Below are 14,339 nucleotides of genomic sequence, written 5' to 3'. Positions count from 1 at the left end.
ATGGTCTCTCCCCAGTGTGACTGCGCCGATGGCTCTCCAGCTGGGATGGGTAACTGAATCCCTTCCCACAGTCCTCACATTTCCAAGGTTTCTCCATGGTGCCGATGTCCTTGTGTCTCTCCAGGTTGGATGATCAGTTGCAATCTTGCTCAGACACAGAACATGTGCACTGTCTCTCCCCACTGTGAATGGTGTGATGTTTCTTCAGGCTGTGTAACTGGTAAAAGCTCTTTCCACAGTCAGTTCACTGGAACACTCTCACTTGGGTGTGTGTTGTGTGGGTCTCGGTGCTTTTCCAGTGACACTGATGTTTCCACAGTCAGTTCACTGGAACATTCTCACTTGGGTGTGTGTTGTGTGGGTCTTGATGCTTTTCCAGTCACACTGATATTTGAAATCTTTTCCCACAGACAGAACAGACAAACATTTCTCCTTCTACATTCAAAGGCCGATGATATTCAGGTCCTGATGAATCAAGTGACTGTGTCAGGTCTTGACATGGTGTTCAGTTTGCGATACTCATCTGCAAATCCTCGCCTTTTCATGCTCTGTAAAAGGAGATTACCAAAGTCAGCACTGTTCGTAGAGGATAGAAATGCAGAACAGTTAACTCTCGTTTCTATGGAATATTTTTTTCCTCTTATTCCACGACAGCTACAGATCCCCGTCCCACACTCTCCCTCCCCACTGGGCTGAATTCCAAATAAAGTGTTGGATATTGTTTTCTGTCTCCTTTTTACAAATTTAGACAAACAGAGATAGAAACATGTTTGATAATTCATTTCATTCATGAATCCTGATAAAACATTATACAGTCAATCATCTGAATATGTGTTCCCAGTGAGTTGGAAAGCTGTGTTTGGATTTCACTGAAAAACTCTTGAACCTTCGTCCCCGCTGCCACTATCTCTTGTCACAACCACACAAACATAAATGTGGATTTGAATTCAGGACAAAGGACTCTACTCCACAAATCCGATAATAGAACAAATAATCTACCTTATAAAACTCACAGACAGTATGTAAATGATTGAGAATTTAATGAACTCAAGCTGACAAAACATGATCTGTGGATTTAATACAAAACACAGATTGCAGAGAATTTTTCATTTCTATTCTGCTGGTTAAGGAGTCCTGCTTTTTGTAACCTCTTGCAGTTATATTTTGATGAAATTATCATAATTGTGCAATCCCTTCATTATTTTATACTTTTATTTAATGACTATAACTATCTGATGAATTCTAATTACTGGTTATATTTGTATCGTCATCACAATTCAGACTTTAACCTTTCTCGCTCTCTCTCTCTTGTTTTGGTTTCTGGTTCTCTTCCTGGACAATGTGACCCTGAGCTGATGTTTCACAGGGAGACATAGGTTCATAGCTTCCCAGAGATCAGAGTCCTCATTGATTTGAGTGCAAAGTGTAAACTCTTATTTATTATCCCCCCTCCCCCATCCTGTGATGTGAACCACCCTCCAGTGTGTGAAGCAGGATGGTGCCCGTTAACCTGGGCCTGTTCCCGGGAGGGAGGGAGAAGCTCCGCAGCTGCAAACCAGGGAGCTGACAATGATTCTGATGGGTTTGCGGATCTACAAAGTGTTTCCAAATCCTCCCCATCCAGCCGCCAACTCCATCACTCCTTCAACCAGCTGCAGATGTGACACCTGTCCATGGTCATGACCGACTCAGCACATGGGCGACACTGCACCTGTGCACTCGTCTCCTGTGGTGTAGATAGGGGACATTCACCATGTGTGGAATGCTGGGTAAAAACCCCACCATTGTGATTCACAATTCAGTTTCTTGTGATTACTCAGCAGGAACGCGGTGGAGTGTGACCGTCTAAAAAAATAATTACAGTGAGGTATTTGACATGTAACAACCTACAAGGTTATAGACTAAGAGCTAGAAAGTGGGGTTGGGCTGGTACATATATGATGGGCCAACTGGCCTCCTTTGGTCCTATAAATTTAAATTTTCTGTTTCCATTGTCGAACACATTGAAGACTGAAATAGACTGAATTTTGGTCTCTCAGAGAATCAAGGGTGCTGGTGAACAGACAGGAGGGAGGAATTGAGGTTTAATCAGCCATGATTGTATTGAATAACGGAGTAGCTGAGACAGGTTGTCTGGCCTGATCCTGCTCCTAACCCTTGTCTGCTTACAACAGCGCTGTCTGATTTCATGATCACCAATTTAGTTACAGGAGTTACTAACAGCAACAGAAACAAACAAATTATGTGATTAACAGCAGAATCTAACCTCCACAGTCATTTGTGAACTCGCTGGTGTGTCAGCAAGTGAGATGATCGAGCAAATCTCTTCTCACATACAGAGCAGGTGAACGGCCTCTCCCCAGTGTGAACTTGCTGGTGTCTCAGCAGGTTAGAAGACTGAGTAAAGCCCTTCCCACACACAGAGCAGGTGAATATCTTCTCCCTTGTGTGAACCTGTTGGTGCCTCACCAGGTTGGATGATGAAATGAATCTCTTCCCACACACAGAGCAGGTGTACGGCCTCTCCCCGCTGTGAATTCGCTGGTGTTGGATAAGGTGAGGCGACTGTCTGAATCTCTTCTCACACTGAGAACAACCGAATGGTTTCTCGTCCGTGTGAATAAACTGGTGTTTAATCAGATCCGGTGAGATTTTAAAGCATTTTTCACAATCAGAACATTTAAAAGGTCTCTCATCAGTGTGAACCCGCAGGTGTAACTGAAGGCTGGACATCAGAGTGAATCCATTCCCACACACGGAGCAGGTGAACGGTCTCTCCCCAGTGTGACTGCGTCGATGAGCTTCCAGCTGGGATGGGCAAAGGAATCCCTTCCCACAGTCCCCACATTTCCACGGTTTCTTTGTAGTGCGAATGAGTTTGTGTCTCTCCAGATTGGATGATCAGTTGAAGCCTCGCCCACACACAGAATATATGTACGGTTTATTCCCGCTGTGAATGGTGTGATTTTTGTTCAGGCTGTGTCACTGCTTAAAGGTCGACTGGAACGCTCTCACTCGGGTGTGTGTATGTCTCGGTGCTTTTCCAGTCACACTGATGTCTGAAATCATTTCCCGCAGTCAAAACAGATAAATATTTCTGCTTTGACATTCAAAGCTTGATGATATTCAGCTCCGAGTGAATTAAGTGATGATCAGATCTTAATGTGATGCTTGGTTTGAGTTCCCCATCCACAAGTTATCTCCTAATATCCTATGAACAGAGTTTATAAAAGTCATTGCTGTCAGTGCAGGATAGAAATTTACAACAGACAGTTCTAGTTTCTATGCAACATTCATTATTTTCTTGTTCTCCCAAACGTGTCGTTCAATCTAAATAAAATAAACCAAAATCAGAAACAAAGTCCCAACAAGAGCAAAAGAATCTTCCTGAATAAACCAGAATGTTATTACCAATGTCTATGAGACACTCTGCACTCCGAAGAACCCACTGATTGTGGAAGGTGTCAATTGTTCTGGTGGACACCGCATGCTCCCTCACCAGAGCCACCCAGACACAGGCAGGTTCATGGAAGAGAGGCCGGCAGCCTCTTATGGGGGGGCGGCAGTAGAGTGACCTTATTCAATGGTGGAGCAGGCTCAATGGACTGATTTTTATTTTATTTAGAACATAGAACATAGAACAGTACAGCACAGAACAGGCCCTTCGGCCCTCGATGTTGTGCCGAGCAATGATCACCCTACTCAAACCCATGTATCCACCCTATACCCGTAACCCAACAACCATGCTACCGTGCTGCCCCATACTTATTGCCCATCCCTAATTGCCCTGGAGGAGGCAGTTAAGAGTCAACTACATTGCTGTGGCTCTGGAGTCACATGTCGGCCAGACCGGGTAAGGACGGCAGATTTCCTTCCCTCAAGGACGTTAGTGAATGAGTTGAGTTTTTAATGACAATCAACAATGGTTTCATGGTCATCATTAGACTATTAATTCCAGATGCTTATTGAATTCAAATTTCAACATCTGCAGTGGCAGGATTCGAACCTGGGTTTAACCTGAAGCATTACCCTGGTTTCTGGTTTAGTAGTCCAGTGACAATACCACTACGTGGTACTGGTGTAGTGGTGTTGCCGTAGTTGCTGACGCCTGCTCCGATTTCTTATATTTAACCAGTGTAATCCCCACCACCAAATGAAACCTGATCATAGCTGTGAAGCATTGATGCTAACCACCATGCTACCCTGCTGCCCCTAGCAGGGGCATCCAAATTCTATAAATTGCTGTACGGGCAGCCAAAGATTAGGAGCCGGGGCTGAAATGTATCTAAACCTTGAGAAGTAGCTGCTACAGATAACTAACTATCGGGACTGCAACCTCCCACACTGAATGTATCCATGGTTATTGAATTCTCTGGGCTGCAGCAGCACCAGCAGCCTGATGCACCCACCCGGATATTAGGACCCGGTTGGAAACAGAGGCGCTGAAGCCCCGCCCACAATCTTCCGAATTCCCCAAACAGAAGCGCATGCGCACTCTCCACCGTGAAACAAGATGGCGGCCGTTAGTCTGGGTCGTCTCCGGGGAAAAGACCCGGGGCGGCAAATGTGGGACCCGCAGCTTCGGATTCGGGGCTTTATGCCTTCACCAGGTGTTTAGAAACCCTCCCCATCCACCCACCGGCTCCATCGCCCCCTCCGCGTTTCCGCATCCTCACCGGTTTGGAGATCCGATAAACAATAAGCTTCCCTTCGCTATCACTGCGCATGCTCCAATACAGGGTGGTCTTGCGCTTGCGCATTGCTCACCTGTGATCATGGATAGAGGACATTCACGACCGCGGGGGTGTCGGGTAATGTTCCCGCCATGGCAGCTACTAACCAAGCAGGGAATTGTTAATTATTTCGCTGTGATTTGGCGATTGCAGCGGAAATCAATAATATTAAGAACCCAGGTAGCATGGTGGACAGTGGTGAGCATGGTAGCACTGCTGCCGCGCAGTGCCGTGCGACCTAGGTTTGATTCCAGGACTTTGGTGACTTGTGGAGTTTGCACTTTCTCCCCGGGTCTGCATGGGTTTCCTCCTGATGCTCTCATTTCCTCTCACAATCTAAGGATGTACAGGTTAAGCGGGGATGGGGAGGTGGGCCTTGGTAGGTGCTCTTTCAGAGGATTGGTGCCGACTGAATGGACACCTTCTGCAGTGTAGGATTTCGAAATTAGGCATCAAAATTTAACATTATTTACCCAGAGCTGTAAAGTGAAACATTGTCCACAATAGGTACAAAATGAGAGGATATGAAGGTTCTGTATCTTCAACAAACACGGAAAGAGGGAAACAAATGTTGTTTAAGGACCCGGTCCACTTATCGATCATTGTCAGTGTTCATGGTCTCAGAAGAAAAAATAATATGAGGCTGTGTAAGTTATTTGGGAAATATAGTTAAACAAACACAATTCAATTTATAAACTAAGGTATTAAATTTAAAATAAAAATAATTGTTTTTCAATTAATGCATTCATTTTCCGAACACCTTTAGGGAGTGGGACTGGATAATGTTCACTCTTCTATATTATTCTATTTTGTAGGATTATGCCCTTCCCCTCCATTCTGTGATATATAAATGGTGAATCATTCTATCCACATTGCTCCAAGCAGAAGGACACGGGCAGCATGATGTAACAGTGGTTAACACTTCGGCTTCACAGGAACCCAGGTTTGATTCTGACCTTTGGTGACTGTCTTAGTGCAGTTTGCACATTCTCCCCATGTATGGTTGTGTTTTCTCCGGGTGCTCCAGTTTCCGCCAACAGTCCAAAGATGTGCAGGTTATGTGGATTGGTCATGCTAAAATTGCCCCTTGGTGTCCAAAGTTAGATTGGGAGTATGGACCGAGGTAGGCTGCTCTTTCAGAGGGACGATGCAGACTGAATTGACCAAATGCCGTCCTTTTGCACTGTAAGAATTCTGTGTCTATGTCAGTAAGGTGCAGATGTGCAGTAGGAAGGAATCTGCTGGACATTGGCCAATCTCTACCTTCCAAACATATGGGGGTTTTCATACTGCAAAACACCCAACCATTGTGAGGTTGAAGAATAATTATGTCTTCACTTTATAATTCTATAATCTTATCAGTTCTATCACATTGGGGACACTCCCTTAACTTGACCCTTTATTAATAATGTAACTGGGGCATGTGAAATGTGTAGAATTATTGGATCAAATACTAACAGGAACTCTTGTGTGCTTAACTAACCAGTGAACCTCTAATGTTTGTTTTCGCACACCAGTAAATCCACAGGAATGAATGTGTGTGAGAATTATCCATCCTGGCATTCTCAGTGTGAACAGGGCGGGACGTGTTTGGAGACAGGATGTCCCAGTTGCCCACCCTGGGATTATCAGTGTGAATAGGGTGGGATGTGTTTTGGAGACAGGATGTCCCAGTTCACCACCTTTAAAAGGACAAGGAGAGAACCAGCTCCATTGAATGGTGATGCTTTATGACATCATTCCATTGCCTGGTAACTGCCCTCCCAGAATCCAGTTATTAGGGGCTGGGAGTGTTTGATGGGGCAGGGCAGAGGGAATTTTACCCTTATCAAAGCTGTGCTGCACCTATTCTCTGGCACTGTTTGATGTGTCATGTAGTGGGAGTTTTCCTTTGTACCTAGCCCGGGCTGTACTTGTCCTGCGAGTTTGTGATGGGATGATTTAGAGAGAACTTTGTACTGTACCTTAGAAAATGTAGAGGGAGACTTTCACTGTTCCTGACAAGTGTTGTACCTGCCCCAAGTGACTTCCACTTCAGAAGAGGTGCATTAAATTTATTCAGAAGGCAGGGGTGAAATGAAATGAATGAAAATGAAGTTACTGTGAAAAACCCCTAGTGGGCCACCTTCTTGAACCTCTTCAGTCCATGTGGTGTAGGTCTACCCACAGCATTGTTAGGAAGGATATTGATGCAGCAACAGTGAAGGAAAGGCGATATGTTTCCAAGTCAGTATGGGGTGGCTTGGAGGGGAACTTCCAGGAGGTGATATTCCCATGTATCTGCTGCCCTTGTGTCTTGTCCTTCTTGGTGTAGTGGATGCGTGTGGGAAGAGATTCACTCAGTAACTTATCTGCTTCGTGGGTGAGAACTTTGCTAATATTGGATCCCCTGCTTTTCAGAAATCCTGGACTTCAGTTCAAATTGTAACAGATTGTTTCCCCCTAACAGGTTCAATATACATTGTGGTTTTAAGGAATTCTCTGTATCCAGACTCCATTAAACACACTCAGAAAGTAGGAAACAATGGGCTGTTGATTTAATGTTTATTTGTTAACGTTTTGTTCTCACTGGAATGTTGGAGATTGAGGTGATAGAGGTCTACAAAATTATGCACATTGAGATTACTGGATACTCAAAGGAGGACACATTAGAAAGAGCTGTGAGTGTAATCAGCACATTGTTCTAATCTGGTTCCTCTGCTCAAAGCCAGACCAGGTCAGAAGCCCCAGGCTTTTAGATATTGAACCATTTTGGTTTTAGTGAAGTCTTTGCTAACCTGATAATAAACTCCAACACATACTCAGATCCTCTTACAATGAAGTTCAACATACCATTTGCCTTCCTGATCACTTGCTACACCTGCTTTTGGTGACACATGAACAAGGACACCCAGATCCCTCTGGATATCGGCTCTTCCCAATCGCTCACCATTGAAGAAATATTCTACATCTCCAGTCCTCCCACCAAAGAGGATAACATCACATTTTGTTTGTATTATCATCCATCTGCCATGTTCTTGCCCATTCATTATCCTGTCTAAATCATCTTGAATCCTCCTTGTACTCTCCTCACAATGCATATTCTCACCGAGTTTTGAGTCATCAGCAAACATGGAAATATTGCATTTAGACCTACTGAACCTACTGCCACACACGGAGCAGGTGAACGGCCTCCCCCCAATGTGAGTGCGTGGTGTTCACTGAGTTGAGATGACTGCTTGAACCCAGTCCCACAGTGACAGCACCTGAATGGTCGCTTGTTGGTGTGAACATGTTGGTGAAGTATCAGGTCCCAGCAACATTTAAAGCACTTCCCACAGTCTGGATATTTAAAAGGTCTGTCATCCTTGTGAACTTGCTGGTGGTGTCATCAAGTCAGATGACTGAGCCAATTCCTTCTCACACTCTGAGCAGATGAATGGTCTCTTCCCAGTGTGAAGCCGCTGGTGTCTCAGCAGGTTGCATGTCTGAGCAAATCCCTTCCCACACACGGAGCAGTTGAATGATCGCTCCCCAGTGTGAACTCGCTGGTGTTGCAGCAGGCCAAATGATCGAGAGAATCTCTTCCCACAATCGGAGCAAGTGAATGACCTCTCCCCAGAGTGTCTGGGATGATGAATTTCCAGTTAAGATGTGGATCTCAATTCCTCCTCACATTCCCATGGTTTCTCCTCACTGTGAGCGTTGCTTTTTCCTTCCATGGTCCAAATTCACCAATATTTAGGTTACGATCAATTCGGTGACGTCTGATCCTGATAAGATGTTTGATCTGAGTTTCCTGACTGCAAATCCTCCCCTTCTAACTCTGAAATTGATTGAAAACAGAAAAAAGGAAATGAGAGAGATCCGACAAAAGCACAAAGACAGGTTGTGAAATTGAGCTGAATGAATCTGGTAACTTGTGGGGCCGACACTGGGAAAAAGTGACCACGAAAACTGTTGGAACCTTTTGTGAAAAGTGAACTAGTTTGTTAATGTCCTTCAGGGAAGGGAACCTGCCACCGGCCTGAGCCCATTCAAAACTCGGGCCTCTGCAAGAACACAAGAAATAGAAGTAGACCATTCGGCCCGTCGACCCTGCTCTGCCATTGAACACGATTGTGGCTGATCTCATTCTTCAATTCCACTTTCCTGTTAGCTCTCTATGTCCTTTGACTTCCTGAGAGACCAAAAATCGCACATCTCAGCCTCAAATATCATCCACAACCCTCTGGGCTAGAGAATTCTCTGCAAGAAACCGAGAGAGAAAGTAAAAAATGAGGGAAAGGGAGAGGGAGGGAGAACACGGTGGGGGAGAGGGCGGGGGGGGGGGGAACAGGTGGCATTGGAGAGGCATTTTCTCGACTGACGACGAATCACAATTTGACAGAATCTCCTAAATATTTTAACTCCACCACATTGATGAACAGGACAGCAGATGTATGTGAACATCATCACCTATAAGTTCCTTTCCAAGACACACTGTCTAATCTTGCCTGACATCCACTTTCCTCTATTTAAATATTGACAAGACTGAACCCATTCCCGTCCACTGGGCCCACATGACGGTGGCCCGGATGAGTACATTTTTTGGGGTGGAGGAAAAATGCGCTAGGTCTGCAGAGGGCCAGCGAATGACGTCCACATGTTCTGGGCATGCCCAAAACTTAGGAGATACTGGGAGGGATTTGCAAACGTCATGTCCCAGGTACTGAAAACCAGGGTTGTGATGAGTCCAGTGGTGGCAGTTTTTGGGGTCTCGGAAGCCCTGGGGGTCCAGGAGGAGAGGGAGGCCGACATCTTGGCCTTTGCTACCTTGGTAGCTTGGCAACGTATACTACTGGCATGGAGGGACTCAAAGCCCCCAAGGACTGAAGCATGGCTCTAGGACATGTCGACCTTTTTAGGGCTGGAAAAAATTAAGTTCGCTTTTCTTGAGAGGATCTGTATTAGGGTTCGCCCGAAGGTGGCAGCCATTCATCGACTTCTTCGCGGGGAATTCATTGTTAACGGGGGGGGGGGGGGTGGGGGGTGGTAAATTAGAGTAGAATAGGAGGGATAAATAGGCGGGTACTGTTTATGAGAGGAGTGGTCTTTATCATAGAATTTACAGTGCAGAAGGAGGCCATTCAGCCCATCGAGTCTGCACCGGCTCTTGGAAAGAGTACCCTACCCAAGGTCAACACCTCCACCCTATCCCCATAACCCAGTAATCGCACTAAGGGAAATTTTTGACACTAAGGGGAATTTATCATGGCCAATCCACCTAACCTGCACATCTTTGGACTGTGGGAGGAAACCGGAGCACCCGGAGGAAACCCACGCACACGGGGAGGATGTGCAGACTCCGCACAGACAGTGACCCAAGCCGGAATCGAACCTGGGAACCTGGAGCTGTGAAGCAATTATGCTATCCACAATGCTACCGTGCTGCATTTGCACTATGTTTCTGCTTTGTGTTGATACCTGCACATTACTGTCTGTAACTGTAACTGTTTACAATGCCAAAAACACCTCAATAAAATTGTTTATTTTAAAAAAAGACTGAACCCATTCCCTTCCTGTCCCGGCTACAAACTCCACTCCCTTGCCACCAATTGCATTCCTGTGGCTGAAGCAGACTGTTCAGAACCCTGGTGAAATATTTCACCCCGAGATGAGCTCTTGACCAGATCCACATCATCACCAAGATTGCCGATTTCCACCTCAGGAACATAGCTCGACTCCACCTTAGTCACTGTTCATCTGCTGCAGAAACCATCATCTATTCTTCTGTTCCCTCTCAAATAAATTATTCCAATGCACTTGCAGCCAGACTCCAACATTAAACAACCCCCTCCATCCCATCCCAAACTCTGCTACCCATGTGCTTACTCACACCAGCCGCTGTTCCACTGATCCACTGAAATGCTTCCTTTTAAAAGGCACAAAAAGTTTAAATTTCTCATTCTTCTTTTCATCCATGGTAGTGATCATCCTGATCACTGTAATCTCCTCCACATACATCCCTTTGAGATCTCTGCACTCATTTAATTCCAGCCATTTGAGTATTCTTGATTTGAATCTCTCCACCATTACTGAGTTGCCAATGCCTCAATTTCTGGAATTTCCTCCTTAAAACTCCGACTCTCAAACTTACTTTCCTCAGTTAACATTCTCCTTACAATCTAATATCTCCTCATGCGGCTCAGTGTCAATTGTTGTTTTGTAATGTTTCTCTGAACTTTTCTCTGAAAAGTTATATTCTGTTCAAGTCATAATATAAATTCGAATTATTGTCACAGCCCTCGGCAGATATTCTGCCCTATAAATAGGAATTTGTAACTCAGAGTGAAGCAGTTTGATGGACAGTCTGTCATGAAGAAACGTTTCAAAAATGTTGCCCCGAACAATGATGGCGACTGAGCATGCGCTCTGCTGCTCATGCCCCAATAAAGATGGCGGGTGCGCATGCGCACCACTGCCCGTACCAAATAAAGATGGCGGCCGCATAGTTTGCTCTGTAACAAAGCTGCGGCCTCCGTTCAGATCCCCAGGCACCGGTAGGTTATTTTCCGGATTTTCGGTGCAAATAACAAGTTCACGAAGCGCGCCTAATCGAGCTCTCCCTCCGTCCCCCCATTCCCACCTTCACGGATTGTGGATCCGAGAACGAACGTTTTTCGGCGTCACCATTAATCACACTGCGCATGCTTCACTCAGCCCAGTCCCGCTCCCTCGTTCACGCTGATTGGTTGGAGGTCCAGTCACTCCCGACCGGTTCTCTGGTCGCGCCCAATCTTTGCCCATTGGTCGGTGCTGCCGTCAAGCACTCCGCGCATTGTGAGGTGTCAGGTGAGAGGTCAGCGTTCGGGGGGCGGGGTTTACAAACCCCCGTGGGGCCCCAGAGCCGAATGTGAAACAATGAATATTCTCCACTCTCACTGTCCGTCACTTCCGGCTTCTCGCCACAAACAATCTCATGGAGACCAGGGAGGAGACACTGACCCAGTGACAATGTCACTGCATTAGTCACCCAGAGAGACAGGAAAATGATCTGGGGACATGGGCTCCAATCCATTAAATTAATAAAATCTGGAATTTAAAGTTAGCCTCAATGGTGGTGACTGAGGGTCACTGAGAAAATCTTCAATGTCACTGGATTAGGTGAGAAAGTAGGAAACTAGTTAGTTTAACGCCTGTTGTTGGGAAACTGTTGGAATCCAGTATTGAGGAAGCAGTATCTGGACATTTGGAAAGTCAAACTGCAATCCATCTGCAGTCTGCGTGGTTTTGTGAAGGGTAGATCCTGTTTGACTCATTTTGTGCAGTTTTTGGAAGATGTAACAAGCCAAGTGAATAATGGGGTCCTGTAGATGTATTTGGACTCCCAGAATACATTTGATAAGGTGTCACACAAAAGGTAATAACGTAAAATCCCACAGGGTTGAGAGATAATATATTAGCTTGGATAGAGGATTGGCTAACCAACAGACAGCAGAGAGTGGGGATTAGATTTATTGACACGTGTACTGAAGAAAAATGTTTTTACCCAGAGGGTGGTGATGGTCTGCAATGCACTACCTGGGAGGGTGATAGAGATGGGTTGCCTCACATCCTCGAAAAAAGTACCTGGATGAAGACTGGCATGTCATAACATTGAAGGCTATGAGCCAAGTGCTGGCAAATGGGGTCAGGTTTATCATGTGTCGGTGCTAACTTGGACTAAAGGGCCTCTTCTGCAGTGTGAAAACAATGAAAGGAAAATGAAATGAAAATCGCTTATTGTCACAAGTAGGCTTCAAATGGTTACTGTGAAAAGCCCCTAGTCACCACATTCCAGCACCTGTTTGGGGAGGTTGGTACGGGAATTGAACCGTGCTGCTGGCCTGCCTTGGTCTGCTTTAAAAGCCAGCGATTTAGCGCAGTGTGCTAAACCAGCCCCTCTTGAGTTGCTGATGGTACAAGGTTCGGTGGCATCATAGACAGCATAGATGATTGCATTAAATTGCAAGAAGATATTGACAGACAAGGTGAATGGGAAAGATTGTGGCATTATAAACAAGTGTGAGGTTATCTGTTTTGAACCAAAAAGGGATCGAAGTGAGCACTTTCTAAATGGAAAGAGGTTCAGTACAATTGGTGTCCAAAGAGACTTGGGGTTCATAGAATCTACAGCACGGAGACAGGCCCTTCGGCCCAAACTGGTCCATGCCAACCAAAAAGCTCATCTAAGCCAATCCCATCGGCCTGTATTTGGCCCAGATCCCTCTGAACCTTTCCTATCCATGTATCTGTCCAAATGCCTTTTCAGTGTTGTCAATGTTCCTGCCTCAACTCCTTCCTCAGCGAGCTCATTCCGTACTATCCTCTGTGTAAAACCATTGCTCCTTGGGTTCCCATTAATTCTTTCCCCTCTTAACATAAACCTGTGCCCTTTAGTTCCCAACTCCCCAACCCTGAGAAAAAGACCGAGTGCATTCACCCTGTCCATGCCTCTCATGATCTTATACACCTCGATAAGATCACCGCTCAGTCCCCTACGCTCCAAAGATAAAGGTCCTGGTCTGTCCAATCTCTCCCTTTCACTCCGTCTCTTGAGTCCTGGCAACATCCTTGTAAATCTCTTCTGTGCTCTCTCCAGTTTAATAACATCTTTCCTATAGCAAGGCGACCAAAACTGAACACGATACTCCAGGTGCGACCTCACCAACGTCCTGCACAACTGCAACATAACTTCCCAACTTCTATACTCAATGCCCTGACTGATGAAGGCCAGCAGGCCAAAAACCTTCTTCAGAGAATTTACAGAGCAGAAGGAGGCTATTCGGCCCATCGAGTCCGCCAGAACTGGATAGCCCTTACAAAGAGCACCCTACTCAAACCCACTTATCTACCCTATCCCCGTAACCTAGTAACCCCCACTTAACCTTTCTTTTGGGACAGTCAGGGCAATTTAGCATGCCCAGTCCACCTAACCCACATATCTTTAGACTGTGGGAGGAAACCAGAGAACACACGCAGACACGGGGAGAACGTGCAGACTCCGCACAGACAGTGACCCAGCTGGGAATCGAACCTGGGACCCTGAAGCTGTGAAGCAACTGTGCTAACCACTATGCCACCATGCTGCCCTATCTACCTGTGACTCCACCTTTAAATAACCGTGCACATGAACTCCAAGATCCCTCTGTTCCATGATACACACGAAGGCCCTACAATTCACTGTGAAAGTCCGACCTTGCATTTGATTTTCTGAAATGCAACACCTCACACTTATCTGTATTGAACACCATTTGCCATTTCTCGGCCCACTTCCCCAGCTGATCAAGATACTGCTGCAATTTGTGATAACCTTCCTCACTGCCGACAATATCACCTATTTTAGTGTCACCTGCAAACTTCCTGATCATGCCTTGTACATTCTCATCCAAATTGTTGATATAGATACAAACAGCAATCTCCTAGTTACTGATCTCTGAGTTACTCCCTACTTAGTTAATTACTCCAGTTTCTCAAATTTAGAACAGATTCTCCCAGCCAATCAGCTTTACTCTGAGGTAAGTTATTTATATTTACTGTTCCGAAGCTGCTCCTCCCTGGATTTGTGCCAACTCCTCTCCCTGCTGTCTAGGCCGTGAATCCCTG

General features: G+C 45.7%; 1 long non-coding RNA gene across 1 annotated transcript; it reads right to left on the bottom strand.

The window, feature by feature from the left end:
* Window positions 1-379: 379 nt before the first annotated feature.
* On the bottom strand, window positions 380-4,726 carry LOC119959779. Its single transcript, XR_005459281.1, has 3 exons — window positions 4,677-4,726; window positions 2,267-3,211; window positions 380-548 (listed from the first exon to the last, which is right to left on the bottom strand). It is a non-coding gene; the product is annotated as an uncharacterized LOC119959779 (long non-coding RNA).
* Between the last annotated feature and the right edge of the window lie 9,613 nt (window positions 4,727-14,339).

This window comes from Scyliorhinus canicula, unplaced genomic scaffold (assembly GCF_902713615.1).
Source record: "Scyliorhinus canicula unplaced genomic scaffold, sScyCan1.1, whole genome shotgun sequence".
Taxonomy (NCBI): domain Eukaryota; kingdom Metazoa; phylum Chordata; class Chondrichthyes; order Carcharhiniformes; family Scyliorhinidae; genus Scyliorhinus; species Scyliorhinus canicula.
The sequence above is the reverse complement of the archived record's forward strand: the minus strand, read 5'-3'. Positions and strand labels throughout refer to the sequence as shown.